Below are 24,004 nucleotides of genomic sequence, written 5' to 3'. Positions count from 1 at the left end.
TCTCATCAGCAGGTAGATGTTTAGCTGCTTTCAAGAAATCAGGGCTTCATCATGCGTAACAGTTATCTGGAAAGACAATACCATAACTCTGATCATTCCATCCTCCTCCTCCTTTCCCCAGCACAATCTCATATGGTGTGGGATATCCCTTTGGTCAGCTGTCATCTCCCAGCTCCTTGTGTGTGGCCAACTGACTCTGTGGTGGGACAGTGTGAGAAGCAGAGAAGGTCTTGACACTGTGTAAGCTCTGCTCAGCACTTACAGCCCTGAAAACAGCCCTGTGTTATCAATACTGCTTTGGCCACAAATCCATAACACAAACACATACCAGCTACAATGAAGAAAATTAACTCTCCCAGCCAAACAAGTACATTAAAAGTACATTACCATTATTTGCATCATATTGATACCTCCTCATCTAATTCTTTGATCAGTCAGTCTAACACATACCTCTAAAAACAAAAAAATCCCAGAGACTGCTGATCTTTTACACTTGACCTATTTTGCTTGAAGTAAAAAAATAAATAAAAGAAAATATTAAAAAAAAACCACCGTAAAAAGCTCCTTCACACCACATTTTTAAAATGAGAAAGTACAGTGAAATGAAAACATTTTGTCATGGGGAAAAAGTATTTAAACAAATATAGGAAGTGTACATTTTTTTTCACATTCCATCCATCATTGTAAATTATTATTATCAGTTGCAAAATCACAGCTTCATTAAAGGTTCAGAGAAAAACTGTGTAGGTTGTTTGGATTCTTGTTTGAAGAGGAGTTCTAGCAACAAAAAATTGTGGTTGTTCAGTTCTACATATTGTAATTTTCTTCCTTCCCGTTTTGGTAGACAGTACAATGTGAACATAATAAGAATGCAAGAAAGACAAGAATGAAACAAGATTTTCAGATACTTTTGACATTTGCAAGGGCTTTATTCCATGTATCCATTTCATTTATTAAAGCTCAGTCTTTATATGTGAAATGCTCCCAAATTTCTGTTTATTAAACCAAAAAATCATTTTATAGTTTACTTCAGAACACTGTACGCTTGTAATAGTTATGAAAAATACTTTCTGAAAATAGCTCTTTGTATATATTCTAAGTGCCATTAGGTTTGGGTTTTTTTAAAAGATTATCTTTTCCATATGTTTTATGTACATTACTGTTGAATATGTTTGCTTTGCAAAGCTATGACAGGGGATTTATAATATATTTGCTAGTTCATACATCAACAAAATTGCTAAGTTGCAATTGAAAATTCATGTCATCTGTGCTGAAGTTAGGAAGACCTTTCTCCTAAAATTTGTATTAAATTCTCAGGCCACGTGAACCGTTTTCCACAGTGTCAAAAAGGAAAGAACATTTTCATGTGTGACATGAAGGAATCATATGTGAAAGCAAATGAGGTACAATGAACATAGACCTCTAAAATGCCATTTTTACATTCAGTATTCAACATACAATCAACACTTCCATATGGTTCAGAGAAACAAAATTGCATTTTACAGCATAGTAACATGTCAGTCCAGCAGTAGCTGTAATAAATATTTTATTACAGATAATCTGCATCTCATTTAGATTTTAGGAAAGATACACAGTTTATGAACACATCGTATATCACAATGCAAAGAGGAAAATAATGGTGAAGGAAAAAAATTATCATCTATCATATCCTGTTTTGATTTTTGAAGCTACTGCAGTATTCTGTAATAATAATTAAAAAAATTACAAAATAAAAATGTTTGATAACCAAATTCTTCATAATCTGTTCTCATTGCAGATCCCTGGCTCTTCAGAGACCTACTCACATAACACCACATAGAAAGTTAAAGGTAGGATGAAACATCCTACAACCTCAAGCTCTGGTGGGTCCTGTGTATTGTATTGATGTTTTTAAAATGACATCCCACTGTCTAGCTGACAGAATACAGCAAACTACAAAATTTCAATAGGCCAGCATGTGCTCGGTATACATTTTCTACTGACTTGCCCATTATCAACAATTTATACTGTTGTATCTAATTTATTGTTTTTGCAATAACAGTGCAGGTCAAAATATAAAATGGGATAAATTCACAGAGCACAAACTTTGACAGATATAAACGTTTTGTTCAAGCAGGAATATCCAGGGTGATAAATTCTCTGCCCTGATACCAGACTCATCAAGAATAGAACATAATTGAATAAATAATAGAATTCTTAAAATGACCTATTAAATCTCTTGTGAGCACTCAAGTTTCCACAAGAAACTATTGTTGCCTATGTATGCCCTATTGTGATGCTTTTTAATGATGGCCCTCTTTAGATTAATAATTTGCATATGTAATTTGTAACCATGACTTCAGGTCAGCTGAAAGCACATGAGGTACCAGAGCTCTGAACTGCTGTCCACTCAGAAATGTTTGAAATTGGCAGCAATCTGGCTGTGAGCAAACCTTACTGTCGGATCAGTACTTATATAACAACTGTACTGAATTGAACAAGTACATGGAGTTTAGGTTTTCTTCCTTTGGTTTTTAGCTCAGTGATTTTTCTCAATGGTAACCAAAGTCAAGTAATTTATAGCTTGTGAACCTCAAAAAAGGGTCCGCTTACAACCATATTCTGCATTTTGTGACACCAAATGGAGAGTGTGTTCCTCCATGTGACTACAAAAGATTTTATAACAGCGATCAGAAACGTGTTCTGCTCGTTAATGTTTGTACAGTAGCTGCCTTAAAAGCGCTACAGTTTCCTAGAGCAAGTCATTCAGAATTCAACTAGGCTCTTTAAGTTTAATAGGTTGAGCTCTTTGAGTTCCCCTACCTCCTCCTGATTGATGGTTTGTTTCTTCTTTTAATACAAAATTCAGTAAAATTTCCCACAGTGAAAAGGCTCTTTTAATTATAAAACACCAGCGTGTGGGAATGATTCAATTTACACATCAGAAAAGTTCAGTTACTTGACTATAATTTATTTTTTGTGCTGATCATTTACAGACCACAGATTCTTCTTCCTCTGCCCCCCTCCCCTTCTTGCTTGCTCTCTTTCTATGTAATAGAATAAAAATCTCAATAATCTGGAAAAGGCTTTAGATATTGTATCACTTAGTCATCAGAACTAGAGTCTTCATTATCAGACTTTTTTGTACCAGCTTTTATTCCTTTCTCATTTCCTAGATATCTTGTCATATTTAATTTAAATGTGTTCTGTAATTGCTGAGTAATACAGTTTTTTCTTGCATGTGACAAAAGGATAGTGTAAGGAGGAGTATGGTATCACACTCGTGGAACTGTGAACATAAGAGATATTCCCAAAAAAAGATATTTGCAGATCTAATGTTGCATGTGATACAACTGACCAGCTGTTGATTTTTTTTTTTTTTTATCTAGTAACTAATTAATATTGAAATAATGGTCTGGAAGGGATGGGAAAGTTTCATATTTCCATGCATTTTCTCTATGCAGTACTAGTTGTCTTTCTTGGTTTATTTTCAGAATATAGCTTAGGACTTATATTTGTAGATAAAGCAGCTTTTAATGACATGGCTTTGTAGATTCTGGATATGATTTTCCTAGCAAAATCAAAAAATTTAATCTTGCTTTGTGCTCATTTTAAGCAAAAGAGAAATAAGCAGTAAAAATATCCAGAGTAGTATTTATACAAATAGTATTAAATATGTTTACACATACATTCTTAAGTTTATTTTGGTTTTAATCAAATATGGGTTTTGACTAGGAACTATTAGATTAGACTATGGTCATTTCAAAATGAAAAAGTACCTGTAAGAAATCGTAGGTATGCATCATTTATTCTAGGTTGTATATATAATTTTGGTTCACCTGAATACTTTATATTTATTGATTTGCGATTTGTTGTCACATACGTATGATCACAATATCCGTACTACTGAAATACATTATTATTACCTCCTTGCTTTCTTAGCATTTAATTTAGTCTGTTTTCCAGTTTGGGAGGGATGTATTGAATGTTACTCTAGCAAAATATGTCGTACTTGGGGGCAGGGTCATTTCTTCTAATCTTTTCAAATACTTGAAAGGTGCTCCTCCTTTACCCTGAACTGAGTACTTAAACATAAATCCAACATGAATGTATGTTTTGTAGTGTGCTTATGAGAAAGAAACTAAAAGACTATTTTGGAAATATCTGTACCTGCTGCTTTTTGGGGATATGCTTTTATGTAGAAATACAAACGTATCCCTGGATAAGATCTGAGAGCTGAAACTAGCATGTATGAGAAGCCGATGCAAGATGTTCTCTTCCGTTGCCCATTTAGCTGTCACATGCTAAAGGAAGTCAGTAATTCTACCACTTTGATTTTACAAATTTAAATTTCCACTACTGCAGTTTTTTCTAATTGAACTGTACCTTACTGTATCCTTCTCAGTAAAGGGAACAATTTTGATAATATGAGGACAGCAATAATCAACATCAATGAATAAAGTAACAGGTATCTCCAGTTCTTATTCATGTTCATACAGGCAGGCATCTCAATACTAAGTGCACTCAGTATTTATTTCCAAAAGATAATTTTTTAAATTCTTTAAGATCCCTGAATAAGCAATAGACCTTTATATCTTCCGAGTGGCACACCCTGCTAAGATGCTCACATATGTCATCTCACAAAGATTCACATGGAAAACTGGTTGTACTTCTCTTACACAAAGCTAGTATCAGATATATACAGTTATTCTGATTTTTTGTTCATTCTTTTTTTGTTTTAATGCAATCAAACTCCTCTCTTCATCTACATCAGTACACCTGAAGCCATGAGTAGGCAGTGATTTCAAATGACTTCCAAGGTTGTTACGCTATTCGAACATCGTGTACCCTGAAAGATGTGACCAACCACTTGGTACTCCTGCTGCTGGTGCAGCAGATGTCCTGTGATGATGAACCTTATCCTTCTTGGGGTTCTTTTGGTATTCCACATAATTACTTCTGGGTCCGTTTCTTTTGTCAAGTAAGCCATGTAGTGTTATTCTCAGTAGGTCTGTGTTCCTGCAGTTGTCAGCAGTTTGCAACAGTGTAAGTCCTCAGTAAAGACATCTACTGTAGTGATTAAAAAAAAAAAAAGAAAAGGTCCTAGTGTCAAGGGGGTCTCTAGAGGGAAGAAATTTTTAAATAATTTTAAATCCCTATTCTTCCAGACCATTATCTTATGACTATTTACTACTGTAAACAGTAAGCTAAAATCAATATCGGTGTACAAAACTTACTAATTTTGATGGAAGTCTTTGCTCACAATTTTTATCATTAAATTTTTTTGTGATCATTTATTTTCAACTTCTCTTCTCTGGCTTAAACACTAACATTTTGTATGAATTGAATTCATGACAGTAGAATGGTGTTGAACACTGTGTTAAAGGTTGGTATTTTAGTAGAGGTTTCTATATATAATATGTGTCCTGATGATACAGTTTTATGGCAGAAGTTATTATTGTGACAAGCTTTTTTTTTGTTTTCCTTTCATGACAATGTACATGAGAGTGTTGAGCGTCCACAAGATTGCAGTGTTCTCACACCAATACAAAGAGCTTATGGTTTCTGCTATATTGTATATATTTTTGGACACCCATGGAATTTTTCATCTAGTAGGTAGGGATTGCCGTGACTTTTTCCTGTTGTAATTTGACTCTCTCTCTATGCACGAAATGTTACAGCATCTCAAGTCCTCGCATTGCTGATATGAGAATCAGAGATCCCAGATGATAGTAGACCCACCTCCTTGGTACTACAAATATTTTATTCTTTTGTTTTGTGTTTTGGTTTGTTTTTTTTTACAGCTGACCATCTCTATGATTACTGTTTAAATGCTGCTAAGATTCCTCCACATTGCTATCAAGTTCTTGTCAGGCTACCTATATTTATGAGCTGTAGAGAGGCATGCCAGTGGAAATAATTTTTTCAAATTGTCCTCAGTAGAATAAACAGGTATCGTAATCAGTCTTTTGAATTATCAACTAGTCACAGCAATCAGTCAGTCACTATATCATTGGATGAATGTCTTCATATTTTCAGATGCTTCTAGAACCTTTACACAAAATTGCACTGTTTGGCATTAGTTGTAAATCTCAGAAATTATTTAAAAAAAAAAAATCTTAGCCACCACTAGTCAGTGGTTGAAAATGAGTTTGAAATCACTGCATCGAAGATGAGGTCCACTTCTGAAGTCCTGAACTGCACATCAAGTTATCCTGGGAGTCTCCCAGGCCTGAATTCCTGGACATAATTGCCATAATTGAAGACAATTTCTCACTTTTTCCATTCAAAATCCAATATGGGGTTATTGACAAGGCTAGTTTCTGTCTTTAGAAAATTATTTCCTTGAAATTGGAAAAAATTCTAGGTCCGTCTCACAACCATGTATCTCCCTTCTGAGCAGTAGGAGGAAACATCATGATTTAACCCAGTGCCTTGTGTAAATAGTTCTGGAAATATGAATTAGAGTGAGGATTCTCCTCTCCTAGTCAAATTCCACCATTTCAAGGGAAGTATTTCTGTCTCTAGCATTCAGGAATTTGGTGTACCTCCAGTGTTTAGCCCCTGTTGAAAACCTCTTCTTGAGAAGTATTAATTTATTAATTCAATCTCTCAAGCCAAGGACAATACTAAAGCTATAAATTTTAGTCTGTTATCATCACAATCAACATCATACTTCTAATCAGAAGTGGCCAGAGTCATTTGATCACTAATTAGCTCAATTTTGTCAGGCTATTGAGTTCCTGAGCATATCTAACTTAACGTGTGTAATAGCAGAATAAAGTATAGAGATGCCTCCTTTGAAAAGCTCAGATGGCCTCAGGTGGAAAGCGACTGCTAAAACACATTCCTGTTTTGCCACATAAGCAAGATCCTAAACCTCTTGGGATTCCAGCAGACAGTGGAAATTAGCCCTTATTCTTGAGCCTTAGCATAACCTGCTGGCATAGCCACAAGCAAGAGACAGTAGCTATAGAGTTAGAGCTGTTTCATCAAGGCAGGGCTGACCTAGTGCATACAGTTCATCAAGTGACTCGCTGTGAAGCGTTCTGGCAAATATATCCTCTGTGGACATGGCACTTAGGGACATGGTTTATTGGTGGGCTTGGCGGTACTGGGTTAACAGCTGGACTTTGATGAGCTTAAAGGTCTTTTCCAACCTAAATGATTCTGTGATTTTTTTGTTTTCTGAAAACCTGAAACCTTGCCTTTGTCCTTAGGAACAATTTCTGTTCTCTGTTGGAACATAAGCAGAGATAACAGGCAAAGTCATGGGTTCCCTTTCAGAATACAGAGCAATGGAGAAAAACACTGTGACTAGGGAGGTGCTATGTCAGAACAATCCAGGATTTTCAGTAATGTCTTTTAAGATCCTTTACTGTTTGGCAAAACTTGCTTTTAGTTCTAGGGCTTGTTGCTATTAACAGTGATGTTATTCAATCCAGCATCAGAGAGTAAATATCCCAGATTATAAAATCTAGAAGATACTGTCATCGCTGGTCTGTAAAAAAATTATACTAGCTGGATAGTGGAATAGTAACATTTTGCTTTCTATGTAGAAAACCAATAATGTTTTTTAGGAAAAATGTTTACAATTAAATAGAAGTTGGGGTTTGCTGCATACTGTTAATACATTTGAACTAATTAGGGTGTGGGTGTTTAGAGTAGCGTATTAGATAAAAAAGAGCAGAAAAATTTCCTTTTAAAAGTCTCTCTTCTGTTTTTCTTTTTTTTTAAAATGTTCTTTTGTTCATACTGTTTATCATTTGCATGACAAAAAAAGAAGGTAATGAAATGAAGATTTTGTTGCTTTCTTAAGAAAAATGTTAAATAAGTTTGACAGTTTCACTTTTGTGGCATAGTATTAACATGTCTAAAATAGCCCAGCTGATGCTTTGAGTTGCCACAAGTATTGCAGCCATGTTATTTGAAGAGGCTCAATTATTTTTGAGCCACTGAACTATTGTTTCAAAAAGCATTTTTGTTATTTCCTTTCAAGAGACTAAAATCGCTTTCTTGTGGTTTGTTATGGTTCTTTGAACTACTTTTTAAGGCTAATTTATGGTAGATTTCGTATTATGATTTTTTTTATTTATTTAATCTACTGAATCCTTCTGACCTGGATAGCCTGAGGGAGCTAAGTCAGAAAGCATAGAAATCAAGAAAAGCTAAAGTTGGTACTTCGAGCTGAACCAGAAGCTGGTAGAACTCAATTTGTCAAGTATTTTGCTGACAGAACTAAGAACTTGATTTTATTCTTTTTCCCAGCATTCTGCTTTTGTGTTAAAAAAATTGTGATTTCTAAATGTTTTGTGTGAAATAAGAAACAACATTTGATTTTTTGCTGGTTTGATGTAGTTTAACAATCTCTATAGGAAGGGGTAGAGTTTTCTGAAACCAAGATTTGACCTCCAGATCTATTCTGAAGAGGTTTGAGGCATTTTCGTCAGTTAACAGTGACAGAAAAGGGCATACTGCACTTCTGAGTTGATGGGAAACTGGTCTCTGGTCCAGTCATCATCTGTATCCTTTTTTTCAGTGTCAGACAGATATAGAGAAGAGGCTGCGCACTGGCTCAGTATGCTTGATGCTACTGTACAAATTATGTTGTTCACAAAACTCATTTCAGCATTATAGTAAGACAAGCAGAAAGGTGAACAGAAGCTTTATGGGTATCAGTAAGAGTCATTGACCTAATTTTCTTTTAGTAGAAAAAAAATAAATTAGGACAGACATTTGAGTGACACAAGTCAATGAACCAGGCAAAACTCGTCAGAAAATAGGGAACTGGCTGGTTATACAGAGACTGCAGAGACTTCCCAAGAATTGTTCAACAGTATATAAATTAATAGTAAGTACCAAAATCCAGATGTACAAAACGTGTAAGATACAGGTTCCATGTTAAAATTTTTATATAGTTGATAATAGTTGTGTCAGAGAGTATAAAGCAGTGTAAAATGTATGCTTCCTTTATTCATTTGTTATTAACCAGCCACATGGGTAATGCTGTTTATACAAAAGTAAGAATCTTCAGCAGGGTCCTACTGAGTTTTGGTAAAGTCTCCAAAAATTGCAGCTCCAGCACATGTGAAGCTGAATGTGAATGCACGGTCCGATTGCAATTTGATTTTTATGCGGAACTTTGGTACATACTATTTCACACCCCATTTGTGAGCAATAATGTAACTATGCTGGTTTTAAAAGAAAAAAAAAAGTTTAAAAAGTGAATGATTGTATTCCTCTGTTCTACTCGCTGCATAGTTGATGAAGGTAGTTATTTAGTCACTGAGACTGAACCTGATGCAAGATGCAATACAAGCTACCTTCCAGAAATATCTAAAAAATATGGTAACTGTGCCCAAGTACACAAGCTCCAGGTACGATTTTGGAGACTCTGCAAGTATTCCTATTACTGAGTACATGTCTATCATGTGGAAAAAAAGGTCTAATCTCAGCTGTAAATGCTGAGAATTACACGTCATTTCCATTTAAGCAATAAATGCTCTTTTGTCTATCTAGATTTTGTTATATGTTTTTCACAATAATTCCTAACAGTATGCTATGTCATTAAAATATCAAAATCTAATAAATCAGCTGGCAATAAATGGAAAAAATAGAAATCCATAGCAAAGATTAGGGATATCTAAAAGTGGTTTATGGGTCCTAGTGGGATTCCTCCTTTTTTAACAACAAAGTGCAGAGTGAAAGAATATGCACAGCTTTCTTTGTCTTCCTATTTCTTTTGATCTGAGAGAACAATCAGATAAGGCTGATTTCTGAAGACAGTTCAGAATGAACAGATCTCAATTGCCCCCAGTGATAACCATCATTGTCAACAGGAGGCATTCCAGGTACTGACACTAGAGCCTTAAATGTTCAGATACTGAACATTTTATCTTTTATTTTAAAAACTACTGCTGGGAACTCTCTTTATAGAATGCAATGGATGATGAGTATTTAGAAGAAGAATGAACCCTGAAGGAGAATAAAGCCCAAGCCTCAGAGACTGCCACCGAACACCAGAAGGACAGAATAATTTAAGGTTATGGTGGGGAATATCACGCACACAGAAAATCTGAAGCTGTGAAAAAAAATGGAAGGCTAGAACTCAGGAGTTACAGGCTACAAAACAAAAATGAAAATAATTTTAAGGCCCTGGCCCTTATGGCCATTTGTCCAGATTAGTGAATCAATGCACATTCTGTCAGAGTTCAGCAAAACTAAGTGCTTCTTCATAGGGAAAGCTCAGAGCTGGAATATGTTGAAGTGTTAATAATGAAAGTTGAGGTATCTGGATTAAACCAGTATGCAGAAATGCTAATAGCTACCTTCTGTAAGCCTTGTCATTTAACAAGTGTTATCAGTCCCTCTAAGCGCAATCTTCAGTTCTCAATTTTTGAAGAAAATATTGATTTTTGACACAGTGTGACAAGTTGTGTTTTACATGACTCATGTACATTCTACAAAGCTCACTGAACATGGCACAATGCCAGGCAGTGTGCTATGAAAACTGATGGCTTACAAATGTTAAAATGATAATATTTTTCTAATTTAAGGTTATTTACATTTTACCTGCTGCCCAATGCTGCTGATTATTTTTTAACTTAGTAGTTAACTATCTTTGTGATTATCTAAGTTAGCGTTGATAGCTTAACATACCTCAAAAATATAAAAAAATATTATTATCATTAATGAAGAATAACTAATTTTGAATGAGCAGATGCCAATGAATTCATAATCAGAGGGTTTTTTATGTACTTCTTACTGCCACTGCAAAACACATGTTATTCCTTATCTAGTCTGTTTTCAAGTAGTTTGCTTTGTCTACCAAACCCACATACTGCGTTTAAACACATTGACTCCAGTCCCCAAACTGGTGTCATTGTTCCTTTCATGAGGTTTGGATAAATGCCTCTGTTTGGTTTTACTCTCATAACTGGAACACAGTTCAGTTTTGGAGAGTTTGCAAATAGGACATATGTGTTCCCCTGACATAGAAGAGAAATAGAGAGTTTTTGGAGATAGAGTCAAACCATACTGATATTTGTGAGCCTGTGGGTAACACTTCTTTTGTTTAAATCTAAAGAAGTCTTAAGACTATCTAATTTTTACTAGTATCTGGCCAGACTTGAGTAGAAGGCAGTGAATCTTGTAGTCCAGTAGGATTTTTCAGGTTGTTGATACTACAAATGCAGGTGCAGATGAGCCGATGGCCAGGTTTGTGATTGTGGATGCCTGTGAGTAGTAAAGTAGATCAAAACACATATTCGAAAGTCACAGACATTGAGAAGTACAACTAAAGGTCTCTTCTCTTCTTCCTCCCTCCAATACTTTGATTTAGTCCTTGGTCTTTTCACCAGTTTCTACCTGTGTGAGAAGCGCATGGTTTTTAGTGCACACTCAGTGTGTACCTTTGAGTTGACTGTAACTATAACCACCCTTGTGGCACATTGCCCACTTCCCTAAGCATACAGGAGTGCCTGTTTTTCCCCTGAGTTTCCTTTATTGGTAAGTTACTGACAGTTCTGACCTGCAAGGAAAATGCAACCCCATAACTTTCACCTATATCCCTCAAAACAGATGGAAGTTTTTCTGCAGGAATATCAGGGCAAGAAAAGTTAGAAAGCACCAGATTACTTTTGGGAACTCCATGCATGCCTCTCTGGCATTTGTTTTTCCTACCACCCAGCAGCAATACGTGTTAGATAATGTTCTAGGAATACAGTTTTAAACAAAGGGTTGTACGTAACATGAACATAATTACTTGTCACATTGCACAAAAAAGGTTGCAGTGATGGCAGGTGTGGAATATGATTTCTCATTTATGTATCTTGAAACAATTTTTTGAAATGCAAATGTAATATACAATATACGAAAAACAAATATCACTTTGACTTATTGCATTTTATAAAACAGTTTCTAAATATATGTGTATGAAGGCGATTGAAAACACTGTATAGCAAACACATGTCAGAAACACCTATAAACTTTAGGATGGGCTCTAGGTTACATATTTATGATGGTGAAATACATATTAAACAGAAGCACTTAAACTGTAAAACTGAAGAGAGTGTTCTCTTTCAATAAGCATAATCCAAATTTTAGTCATCTGGGACCTTCAGAATTTTTACAAGATTTGTGTATATTGGGCAGACAAGCTTGACCATTGTGCTGGTGTACTCTACTGCTAGCAAACATGTACCATTAGGCAACTGGAGATTGAAAATGTACTGTCAGCTTATATGAAACTAGACAGCTCCATCTTACATTTAAAGTATGTAGAGCAAAAACCTGATGCAAAAGAAAATACATTTTCCAATATATTTTCCCCTAAAAAATGCCAAAGCTGTCTTTATGTAGTGAGTTTTTATCAATGACACTGATCTGAAAGCCCACCTTGCTGATCTTTTTTCATAACTGTAGTGCCTGCATATTGCTTTAATTTTTATGTAAAGTTATACAGTGTTGACATGTTCTGTAGCCCTTCTATGACAGGGCAATATGAAAACCTTTCTTTCCATCCCCACTGAAGAAATCATTGGGGTTAAATGACAGGGCTCTACCAGTGATTTGCCTGTCACAGAGGACTGTAAATTGTAGCCTGTCTCCAGGATAGTGTTTAGACACATTTTGAGATTAATGGTTTTGCATAGACACTTTTGACTTCAAATGATTTTGAGACAAGCTCCATCAAGAAGATTCTTCCAGTTTGAACCCAACTGAAAGTGCTTTGCATTTCAGCTCTGTTTATATGTGACTTTGTTGGTACAGAACAGACAGACTCTGATACAAAAATGAAATGGTTTCTCTTATGTTCCAGACTACATAAAAATTTTCACCTTTAGTTTAACTCTTTGTGACTGATTTCTTTCTTTTTTGGTAGTTCTTAACACTTTCAGATAACAGACAGCAATGAGGTATTTTATTTACCTGACTGAGCAGGTCACATATTTTTCTCTTAAAGGAGCATAGCTTGGAAGGAAGGTCTGTATCCTAAATTTAAGGAAGATCAAGCTAAGGTGTATTAATCACCTAGAAAATCCATTTAAGAATGTGTTAATTCGTTCACTTTTCAGAACCTCAGTTAGTAGTATGTGTTCTGCAGCAAATGAGATGTTATGATTCAGAAACTCTAACTTAAGACAGGTAATGATAGGGTTTCTATTCTGTTTAACGTGGAAATGAGAAAATGTTTATCAGAAGAATACAGTGAATGTAGACATTTCTTTATTCACATGTTCTCCAGCCTCCTCTTAAAAAAAAAAAAAAAAAAAAAAAAGAGGAAGAAAACACCTTTTTCATTATTATCAATTGGTTTTCAGCTCTTCTAATAGGTACTGAAGGTCATGTCGTTTCAGTAGAATAGCAGACAGTCAGATGCCACAGCAGTGGTGGAGCCATGCAAGAATCAGCATAATGGGCTAAATATTTGTATCTTTCTTATAAGTAATGTAAAGTTCACGTACACTGCCTCTCCCACTGGGGTAGGAGAGAGAATCTAATACTTAACCAGACATTTTAAAAGATTCATTGTATCATTGACCAAATATACCCCACCAGAGTCTGACAACTTGCTGCCTCTGTGTGTTACTTGGAGTAGGAATGCTCCTTATGGGTGACACCGTATACCTTCCTTGTTCACCTTAGTGCAATTACATGATCTCAGGCTTCTGAGTCACATCATGTGATTAATGGAGAATTAGAAGGTCTTTTCAGAGAGAAAAAAAAAATGCTTTTCTTTGTGAAATGATATGCAAATTTGTTCAAACATTTATGGAAGCATCTTCATGATTTTTTAATTTCGGGGTTTAAGTTTTTACGCACAACATCTGTGATTCCTTTTTATATTTGTGACTGGAACGTTGATTAAGATATACTGAAGACTGAGGTGAAAACAGATAGATTTGAAAGCAGGTCAGAAGTTTAATAACCTCATGTACCAAATATTAAATGGAGTCCGGGCAGGAAGTTACAGGGCTCCCTCCTTAAAATCCCACAGCAAATGCATAGTGTCTTCAGCCAACATGTCAGTGATTTTGATGATCCCTCTTTCTCCTCCTTATGTCAGGTAAATAAGGTAGAAGCTGGTTGCTATGGATAACAAAAACCTCACATTGCTGATTTGAAGGACCAGCATCCACTAGGAGAATGCAAAAAATTCCAGCTTCTGGGAGCAAACCAACTGGAATTTTTTTCACAATTGGCACGGGCCCCAGCCTCCTAGTCACTGATTAGCAGCCATACTCTTTAAAAGCCATTAAAAAAAAAAAAGGTTTCTTCCATGATATTGTAAGACAAATATATCCAAAGCAAGCCAAACTGAAACCAGTTTGGGTGTGGAAACTGGTTAGAGCCTCAAGAGCTGGGGACAGAGCTCCTGTAACAGCACTGTAGTTCAGAGTTCGTGAAGTGACTAGATGAAGTGAGGGGCTTCTGAAGTCTTAGGGTGAAGTTTAAGTGCTGAATGCAGGAAATTAATTTAAAAGTCCCTACTTCCCTTTGTCAGAGAGGTCATCTTTCAGGAGGAGCCAATTTTATGTTACTCAGTAACATGCATGATTTTCTTCTGAGTAATGAGGCAGACTGCCATTGCCTTCACTTGCTGAAAACTGGATAGGCAAGTGACTATTTAAAGTAAAAAAAAAAAGACAACTCCAAACCCCAACATAGTGCCAAAATTCTCCAGCTATAATCGCTTAATTTTTTTGTTTTAGTGCAGCAATGGAATGTCTTCACCTTTTTTTTTTTAAACAATCAGAGCCAAAGTCTACAAAAAATGTAAGGCACAAATAAGTGTATGTAAAAACTCCTATTCTGAATGTGATTAGTGCATGCCACTTGCAAATGTCAGCAGTTATTTTTAGAGGAGAGCATTTGTAAGATCTGGCAGATAACTTTTGAAATGTCAGGAGGGTAAGAGGAAGCATAGCAGAAGCCAAATACATATATAAATATGTTAGAGGATTTTAATACTAAGTCCATCATTTTTTGAAAAGCAAGATGCAGCTATCTTGAAACCGACCTGATAGACCGTAGTTCCCCTCCCATGTCATAAGTATTGTGCAGACACGACATAATTACTTGAATTTTAGAAAGAAGCTTGGTTTCCTTGTAACCTGAGGAAAGAGCTCATTCTCTCTTTCCCTTCTTTTTCACAGGCAGGTATTGTTAAACAGTATTTTGCACTCTACTTTTAAGTAGTGTGTGTTACACTTACGTAATTTCTTTCTGGTAGATTTATCATCAAGATTTGCCTCAAAATATCTAAGAAAGTTTATGCTCTGTCTTATATGTCTACAAAAATACCTATTAAACCCTCCTGGAAGCTATAAAGTGAAGGGCAGTTCTTTGACAGTGTTGTTCCCAAGCTCAGGAACAGTGCTGTTCAGTGCTGTTATTGTTTTGTTTGATATAGTAAAATACTTGCCAGGTATACTCTATGAAAAATATTTTCACAGTGAAATATGGATCAGACTTGTATGCAGTAGTATTTCAATCACACCTTTTGTCTCATGATGATTCTCACTTTCTCTACTGTTTCTAATAACTCTAATTGTATATTTCTGCTTGCATATAGCAAGGAAAGCTACTGAGTCATTATTGGTGCAAAACTTGATATCTCTTAAGATTAAAAAATTTAGGTTCACATTTGTGCAGGAATAGCACTTTCTTCTTTGATAAACATTGTACTCGCAGATTTCATGTCATCCAAGCTCAAGTATGACATTTTCCCTTACAGGTTATGTAGAGGTTTTTGTTTGCTGGCTGTTTTGTTTTTTTCCCCAAAGTCTACTACCTAGTTCCCATTGTAAAGTAGGTCCTGTATCCTCCACACTTACCAGTGCTGGTGTCTTTGCATCAGAACTCTGTCCTCAGAAATCAGTCTTGAATCCCTACAGTTATTAAGGTCTCTTTAAAAAGACTCCAGACATTGGGATTACCAGGAACAGAAGGCCTCCCAACACTTTCTTATTATACTTTTCTCATTGACTATTGAAATATTGCAGGTGCTATACCCATTTTACAGATGTTACATGCTTCATTGCTTTCTTGGGTTACAGGAAAGGTACTTTTCATCCTTTAAAAATAGAACAAATTTATGGAATTTATGTAATTTATGTAACTTATGGAAATTATGTAATTTATGGAAAATTACACTCAGAGTTGAAGATAAAATGGACCATCTGGGTAAACAAATTGCATACTAATGGCCAAAAAATCAACTCTGAGTTCTCTTCTATTGCAGTGCATGTTCTGAGAATTAAAATATAGGATTTATTGATAGGCCAATATATTTCTGCTTAAAAAAGAAATTACAGTATTGACTGATGGAAAATGAAAAAGAAGAATAAGCAGTACCTTAACTGCATTAATGCAATTAACAATTTTAAATGTGATGCATTTTTCTTGTTTTGGAACAAGTTAAAAGTGATTTTTCAGAGTTCCCTTAAAAATATATAGTAAGTAAAAATCCTGCTCTCTGCCTGATCCTGGAGGATTTCAATAAAAATAAATAAATAAGTAAGGTTAATAAAAAAGCTTAAGGGACACAATCAAATTTTGACACATCCAAAATTTGACCTAACGTTCAAAAAAAAAAAATCTGTTTTTATATATGCTCTTAGCCTGAGAATCCTGCCAAAATTAAAGTTTCAATACAAACAAAAAAATCCTAACTAGGCAGTCAGATCACATTAACATAACTTCTTCCTTGCATTTGCAGGTAAATCTCCTTTGTCTGATTACTTCCTTCTTCTACTGAATACTTCAATACATACATACACCATTCTGAAGTATTTATAAAGTATGACTCTTCTTTGCTCTATTACAACAATAGAGCAGGCAGACAGTTAGTAGACTTGTATGTTACCAAAGTATGAAAATATATGTGTGAATAGCATCCATGTTGTGAACTCAGTTTACAAGTCTAATGCAAAACAGTGTTTTCTAAATTTATATAATTATTCTGTGAAATTTCAGCTATTTAATATCAAAATATTTGGATAAATACTAGTTTTGGTTAAGAGCTGTATGAACCAGAAAGAGGAAAAAAACCACTAAACACAAGACCATTTCTTTTTGTTTCAGTTTATTCATACAGAATATTACCAGTTTTATTGTTGATGAAACTAAAAATAAGAGAAGATAGATGTCAGAAGGCAGATCCTTTTGTACTGGTATGAAAGAAAAATGGTTCACTTAAAAATAAATAAGCTTGATATTATAAAAATATTGAATATAAATACATTTTTTTGTGACAGAGTAGGAATTTTTTTTTAATGGGGAATGGGTAATGGTATAAGAATGATTGAGAAATTGCCAATGTCAAAGTACTGTTTCAAGAAAAATTACTAAGAGGAAAAACTAGGGCAGGGTTCTAAAAGATTTTAAAAACAAGGCGACCTGAGTTTAGGACCTAAATCCAGATTCAAACCTCTTATTTTAGAGCTCATATTTGAAAAGTGGTTAACACACAAGTTTTCCCACAGGGTCCTAGGGACCTGGGCATGAATATAGACATTTAACTGAAAGCTCCTATTTTTGTGATGCTTGATTAATATCTTAATAAATAGCAGAGTATAAAAACCTTAAGGTAATCTGTAGAGAAAGGGTGGAGGAGAGCTGTGTTCTTCATCTGAATCCATGGAGAACCCAGAGCAAGAGATGTAGGAAGTTTTACGTTGGCACTACCAAGAAGATCCAGTTACCAGGAAGGATAGAGAGGAGACTGTCACTTTTCAAAATGTCTTGTCTTGGAAAATAAATCAGAGATTGATAAAGAGGACCAAAAGTGTTGAAATGAGGGGGTAAAACAGATCAAGATGTGCTGGACCTTAAAGAAGTCTAAAGATAAAAAAAAGCCATAGTGGAAAAAAAAACCCACCAAGATGTAGAGTTCTTAGGAAGGCAGAATTTGTCCTCAAAAAAATGCTAATCTAGCACAGTATTATTTGCCTATGCAGTCTGAGTGATGTGTGGGCCATGGTTGCAAAATACACCTATTTGTGGGATACACATCTGTGATATGAATATATAGAATTATAAGGAACTGAGAGACTTAGGGCTAAGAGTCTCCTCTTTCTCTATCCTATGTGTCATTCCTGATTTTTACTTGACCAAATAAGTTATGAGTATATCATAGAATTACTTGAATCTAAAAAAATAATAATAAAAAAAATAGAAAAACCTTAGGAAAATTTTTATACATAAATTTCCAGAATTTTTAGTGTGCCGTTTTGCAGTTTAAGAAATTTGCTTTCCAGGCACTTGGCCTACACTAATCTTTGAACCTAACAGAAAAAGAACACTGCTGTGGCAGTTGCATTGCAGCACAGTGGATATATATTGCTGGCAAGCTGGATATTTTGGTTTTTCTTGGGGAGTTCAGACACTTCTAATAACTTGGTAACAAAACAATTAAATATGGAAATAGTGTTGTATAGCTTGTCAAAGAAAAGGCATGCAACATCATTTTAATTTCTCAAAAGAATCAAAATTATGAAACTCTGAGGATGTACTTGCACTTGTCCTGCCCACCTATCTTCTGTGGCTACTCATTGCAATCTTTATTGTAACTGTACTTCTGTTGATTTTGTGAAACTAGAAAAATTTTCTTCAAGAAAATGTAACAGACAGTAGTCTGGTTCCTTCTGAGATGTCAAATACCTACTTTATTATAGCGAGAAAGTGACAGTCAATTTAAATCAGAATTTATTGAGAACATTAAGAGCTGGAAGGGCTTTGGCTAATCACTGTAATGTCCTCAACAAATGGTAAATGAAAGCATGAGGAAATTGAGTTAACACAAGTTAAAAGTTCACGTACTTACTGAATTATATTAAAAACCCTATAACCTAATTAAATTATCTAAAACTACTCATTTCAGTCTGTCCTATTGTACTAGTGAATGCATATGATGGTATTTTCTTAGATGTGTAACAGTTGACAGGTTTAGCATGAGTCAGATAAAAACCCAACCAACAAGACAAAAGGATGAATTATTTACTAATCTGCAATCTTCTGAATAGTTATACTTAATGAAGAGTTTTGCATTGGTGCTTGTTTATATACTTCATATTTTTAACTTTAAAAATCAGTGTAGTCAGAACTTGCATACATAGATAAAATGTACCCATTTCTCCTCCTTTATGGAATTTTGGAGTGGGGGGAAGGAATGCTAGAGATGGTATAGTAGCTTGTGTCATGTATTTATATCCATAGGCATGTATTTCTGGTAACCTGACTGCAAAAGCTGTATTTTAGCTGGTTTACATACCATCACACTACTTAACAAAGATCCTTTTACATGCCTAGATTTTATAATAAGATGTAACTTTTGAGATCATGTTTTCTAAGTTCTTATCTTACTGGAAAAATCTTTCAATTCCTTTGCTTTGGTTTTAAAATAAAGGAAGAAAAGTACTTCACTAGTATAACTGGCAAATTTTCTACAATTCCTCTTACAGATTCAAGGTTTATTGAAAATAATGGGTAAGGGACCTTTTTGTGGTTTCAGGTTATGGCATAGTAATTTGTATTTGAAAATAATAGGCAGATCTTTGAGTATCTATGAGAAATTTGATTCAGCAGTCAGACAACGGCAGGTATGTGAAGAATCATTCTCACATCTAGCAGCAAATATGACTGTTTCAAGAGAAAAAAAATTGGATAGTGAACAGCATAAATTTTTGCTATTTGGAGAGGTTTGGGGTTTACATATTTGCTGGCTTTGTTTCCCTGAAATGAAGAGAATCATGTAGGATTTGGCTCAATCCTTTGGCTCACCACAAAGGACAGAACCACCATCTGAATAGCTTTTTCTAGGAAAAGTCAAGCACTACAGAGGAGTCATTTCTGTCACCTAACATACAAATGTGTAAGGAAAGTCATTGATGATGGCAGAAGAAAGAGACAGTTTTCAGTTCTATGGGGAAAAAAAAGTGATAATGTGACTGTAATAAAATATCAAGATGGCATTCCAACAACATCCAAATTGGATGTATCCCATAGGAAGTTTCATCTTTTATTTCACCCTGAGAATGTATTCTTCTGCACAACTCTTACATAGAAAAATAGTTGATTTTCAGACAGAAATAGGGTGTTACACATTTGTTTTTAACTTCTTGCTGAAAGAGAAAAGCAAATGTAGAAATGAAACTGTTCTCCCACCCTCAGAAAAATAATTATTTTATGACATGAGATTTTATGGTTCTGTGACCTGTCTGCTCGTATTCTAAGTGCTTCCTTACCAAAAAGAAAGGCTATCATTGATTGTTTACTGCTGACACCAAGATTAAAGAAATTTTGTCAGTTTGGCTCCCTGATGATTAGTTTGACTTACAGAAAAAGAAACAAAAAGTATTATCCTTTTTTCCCCCCTTAAATATTTGATACTTTTTCTTCATTTAAAACTAAGAAACTTAAAATATATCAAAGGTAATACATGTATTTGAAATAAATATTAACAATTTTTCTGTGTAGAAAAGAACTGCTGGTTTTGATGCTGGTTTTCAAACACACACACACACACACACAACCAAATAGACAAATAAACAAAAAATAAACACTCTATATTATAAAAAGGATACTTTGGCATTTCTGAGTAACTTGAAAGCAGCTTTAGATAAATGTTTGAAAATAATCATAAGTTTACTTCTTGCAAATGCAGAAAGAGCTTCATTTAAAATTGAGGCATTTGTATATATTTTCCCTCATGACACAGATAAAATCCCATCAATTTCTGTCACAGTCAGAAGCGAATGGAAGGTAAAAGTCTCTGGGAGCACAGACCAGCTCAGAAAGCCCATTACAGTCTAAGATGATGACCAAATCCAGAGCAACTTTCAAATCTGTAGTATACTCTAAAAGCATGAAGAATTATTCCAGTGAATGATCATTTTGAAGTGGGTTTTTTTTTCCCTTTCAATATGAATGCAAAGAGTTGTTTTTAACAAATGAGGAGAAGGAAAGAAATATATGTTTTAGCTCTGAAGTGCTTTCTGAAATTCCAGCATCCGTAGTAGGTAATCGAATTCCCTTCACTTTAGCGGTAAGCTGCTCGTCCTTGGTGATGAATGCCACATATCTTACAGTCCTGATCCCTCTCTCTGCTAAGCTCAGCGCTGGTGAAAATTCCACTGAAATCAATGCAGTTATACTGATGTAAATCTAGCCTAATGCAATGAAGGAACAAGCTCTAAAACTCAAAATTCCTTATGTGGCTGTCAAGTGAAAATAGTCCCTGCTTTTAAAACCATTTCACAAAAGACATTTGTAGATATTTTAGTGGGATTTCCCAAGGTCTTTTATCTTTGTACTTTTTCCTTTAGATTGCCCAAGTGGAGGTGAAAAAACCTTTCACTTCACTCACAGTGGCATATGTGCTGTACATCTTTGTGCTTTCAGAATATTACGCAATTGCTTTTGCTCCTGAGAATACCACATAACACAGAAAAAGATATTTCCTAATACATAGCTTATATTAAAGAAATAGGACATGGTATGTCAGATTCCTTACAAGTAAATTCTAATAATGACTTACAGAGAAATGAAAGTATTTGGTTCTCTTAGCTCTGAATTTAAGAAATGTTGCAGGATCTATAAGTACCTCTGATTGCTGCATAGACATTCCTTACACTGAAATTATTTCCCATGCCCAAACAAGCTTAAACAATATTTTAAAGACACTTCTGTAAACCCATTCTTTAATTTTACTAAAATAATGAAGAGCATATATTACTGTAGTTTGCAAAACACTGAAATGGTAATTCATATGAAGTGTTTTCACTGAACATACATACTGAAATATGTTGTATTTTTGTATGTGAAATTAAAAACTGTTCCTTATTTTTCATTTTTAGGTTTTTTTTTTTTGTATATTTTGCAATCAGATGCATGGACATGTTAAAATTTTACTAAAGTCTCTAGACTTTATCATCAGCTTAGACCACCTAATATATGAATATTGAATATTGCATATATTCAACATGAGTTAAATAAGAATATTTGTTGTCGACAGACAACAGTGAAAAAAGTAGCAATTTGAATATGCAACACCTAATGTGTTCAGATAAAAGATGGAATTAAAATGAGAAAATTACACAACAGAAAAGAGAGAGGGCCCAATTATTAGCAGGTAAATGGAAAATTTTAGCATAATGAGAACAAAGTAAACAGGGATGAAAATTCTTTTAAATTGCTATATTCTAACAGAGGAAAACTATTCTACGATTATTTATGAAAATTAAGTTACACCAAACTATGAATTATGTTTATTCATTTTCTAGATGCCTTTAGAAATGAAACTTTTCCTTTTAAAAAAAGACTATCCAGATCCACTGCTATAATACAGATGACTGCAATGAGTTTGAGATAACAATTCCTTTTTTACATATTACATTATTTTTCTCTGTTAATAGAACATATTTTCATGTAACGTCAGGTTGCTTTTGGTGGGTTTCCATCAAGGTAACCTGTCATTTCCAATCATCATTCAGAGGATCTCAGCAAATGACTTCTTTTTTTTAATTATTATCATAGTTTTATATTTTTCTCCTTTTCTTTTTTTCTCCAGCACTTCCCTAGAATGCTCTCCTTCTCCCAGTTGTCTACATGCAAACTAGGGTTGAGAGTTTATTTAGGTAGAGTAGTTGTAGTTACTCAGGTACATGAGATCCCTGAATGTTTAGAGGTTTTTTTAATTAATACACATTTATGGGAAAGTATTTTGGGTTTGGGTTTTTTGAGGCATTTTTTCCCCCCAAAGTATATCTAACATTGAGACACACAATTTATATGGATTTACACCAGGAATTAAATTGATGAACTACCATTTCTGCTTTGGGAATTTTTGTAAGAACATTCGAGGTATTTGGCTAGTAAATTCAATTACCTAGCTACAGTGACAGGAATGCAGACCCTTGCATATGGAAAGATCCCTGTGATTTACAAAAATAAGTATTCAGTCTGAGATGCTTATTTGCACAGATTTTCCTGACAGATGTATATCTTCTACTGCTTTTAATGGGCCTTCTTGTGGGACTAAGGATTAATTCTGCAGCATTTATGTAGCTAAACACATAGTAAACCAACTGCATAGGAACTGCATTACAGATATCTAAACATATTTACTTTTTGTTTTAAATATACCAGTATATTTTTAAATAAACTTAATTTTTGTGTACCAAACATCTGACCTTATGTTGTTACTTTCAGAGGATGAAATCTGAAGAGATGTTACTGAAACACAGTTCTTTGTTAACATATAATGCCACAGTTAATAACTGTGAACAATAACATATTGCAGAGTGTATTTGATTCTCAAAACAAATACATGTGCCTGTTAAGCACTGGAGCTCTGTGTCCTGTAAGTTCTTAGTGTGTACCATACCAGTATGCTATAGCTGAATATGACATTAATATTAATGGAGAATGGAAGCTGAGAAATAGCAACTCTCATTCTTTCCCCAACCCCCTACATGCTAAATCCATTAGTATAGATAGATTAGCATTAATAAACAAGGAGGACAAAATAGCTTTCAATGCAGGGACAGTTTTGCATGACCTTTGGTACAATAAGCTTGTACTTGGTCATTGTGATGCTCCGAGTTGACCTATGCAGCAATGTTAAATCTGATGTATCCATAGAGAAATATTATCAGTGCTTCATGTGCAACTTCAGTGTTACAAGCTGCTGAGTTTTAGGGGAAAGTGTTGAGCTTTTCTGTTTGTATATCCTTATACTGATTGCAAAAAGGTTTCATCCAGGGATCTCAAGTGTAAATCTACAGAAAATCACTTGTCAGGGTCATTAGGGAAAAGAGGTCATTTATTGCTTTATATTAAAAATTAGTACTTTTATGCTGTGATATGCATAAAAGCAATACCATCTCAGGATCCAGATTGTTTCTGGACATCCACCAGAAGATTTGTTTTTAATTGTTAAGGATCAACATAGTCCCAACAGATTTCAGCATCTAAAGAATTATTCATCTGATCAAATTTATACTTCAAGACACTTAGAAAT

General features: G+C 34.6%; 1 protein-coding gene across 6 annotated transcripts in view; it reads left to right on the top strand.

Moving 5' to 3' along the window:
- Positions 1-24,004, top strand: part of TENM3 (teneurin transmembrane protein 3) — a 1,265,035-nt gene that overhangs the window by 790,445 nt on the left and 450,586 nt on the right. For 5 of the 6 annotated variants that reach the window (XM_039388717.1, XM_039388716.1, XM_039388715.1 and 2 more), the window contains exon 9: positions 1,778-1,829. The gene's annotated coding sequence lies outside the window, so the exon portion shown is untranslated. Of the gene's footprint in view, positions 1-1,777; positions 1,863-24,004 lie in introns of all 6 variants that reach the window. The other variant, XM_039388712.1, reaches the window with a different exon arrangement.

Source organism: Pipra filicauda, unplaced genomic scaffold (genome assembly GCF_003945595.2).
Source record: "Pipra filicauda isolate LSUMZ 115617 unplaced genomic scaffold, ASM394559v2 scaffold67_size6003252_pilon, whole genome shotgun sequence".
Taxonomy (NCBI): Eukaryota; Metazoa; Chordata; class Aves; order Passeriformes; family Pipridae; genus Pipra; species Pipra filicauda.
This window is presented reverse-complemented; position numbering and strand designations above follow the sequence as displayed.